Source organism: Camelus dromedarius, chromosome 2, assembly GCF_036321535.1.
Source record: "Camelus dromedarius isolate mCamDro1 chromosome 2, mCamDro1.pat, whole genome shotgun sequence".
Classification (NCBI taxonomy): Eukaryota; Metazoa; Chordata; class Mammalia; order Artiodactyla; family Camelidae; genus Camelus; species Camelus dromedarius.
The window spans coordinates 114080303-114081742 of record NC_087437.1 but is presented as its reverse complement, the minus strand read 5'-3'; positions in this window follow the sequence as shown (position 1 = coordinate 114081742).

Here is a 1440-nt window from a genome sequence, read left to right as displayed (position 1 = left end):
AAGATAAATTCCCAGAAATAGGACTGCAGGGGCAAATGTCACGCACGTTCTTTAAAGCTGTTAATACCTATTGCGTAGTTGCCCAGAGAAAATGGTACCATTTGCATTCACATAAACAAGTGGAGTACCTATTTCCACACTTTTATGGTCAGCATTAATAATGGCGCAATATGAAACGTGCCAAGCACTGTGTTAAGGGTTTTAAATACATTTTTCCCCGCTTGGTTCTCATTCCATTCTCTACAGTAGTACAGCTGTCTTTTTTCTTTTTTTTTAAACAGATGTATAAGATAAAGCTTAGAGAGCTTGAGTTAATTTGACCAGAATCCCATGACTTTGGCTTTGAGTCCAAAGCCTGACACTCTCGGTCACTGCTGATGCATCAATATTTATTGACCATCTACTAAGTGCAAGGCGTTGTGCTGGGCACCGTGGGGGCACCTGATAGAGGTGGCTCAAGAATGATCTCTAATCCAGTGAGGGAAGAAAAGAGAGACATTGGTGAGATATAATAAAATACAATTGCACCAAGTTATGTAATCATGACAGCAGGAAAATCACGTGGGATGCAAAGGAAAGGTGGTTACAAGTAGCTGAGAGGAATAGGAGACGCTTTGAAGGGAAAGGAATTATTTGAGCTGGCTTTTAAAGACATGAAGGGTTTATCCAGGTAGTGAGAGGTAGTGAGAATTTCAGGAGCAGGACTATCTTCAAGTCATGGCAATGGGGGGACCCAAGGTGGCCAAGAGGAAGAGCTTGATGTGGTGAAGGGGTGATGGGAAATGGATGTAAAGATGTAGTTGGAAGGCAAATCATGGAGGTCTTTGCTAGATTAAGGAGATTGGATTTGATTCTATAAACAATGGGAGCTTTGTTGGATGTTTTTAACAGGGAGATATGATTCACATGCCAAAGATAATTTTGAGAGTCATTTGAAACATCTTAAAGCAGAAGGAACTCGAGATGGGAAGTTAGGTAAGTGTCGAGAAGAGGATACATGATGTTTAGGTAGAATCAAGACTTGACATTTGACTGGATATAGAGGCTGAGAGGGGAAGAATGAAAGGTTTCTCCAGGGTTTGGCCCTGGGTCAGATGGCGGCCAGGATGCCGTGATCAAAAGCAGGATGGACATTAGGAACATAAAACTGGTTAGGGAAGAGAATGGAATCAAGTTTGGAACCAACGAAGCCTAAAGTCTAGTGTATGGATACTAGAGCTCTGCCCTTGACCTTGAGAGAGAGTTTGACTTTGGAAATAAATGTAAGCATTATCCATAAGGAGACAATAGCTGAAGTCAAGAACTTGTATATTACTTGTGAGGGACGAAGAAGAGAGAGGAGGGCAGATAAGGTCCTTGTACACTTTGAAAATGGAACCAAGAAGATAAATGAGCCAAAGAAAGTGAGGAGCAATCGTCAGAGGGAAAGAAGGGCAAGAC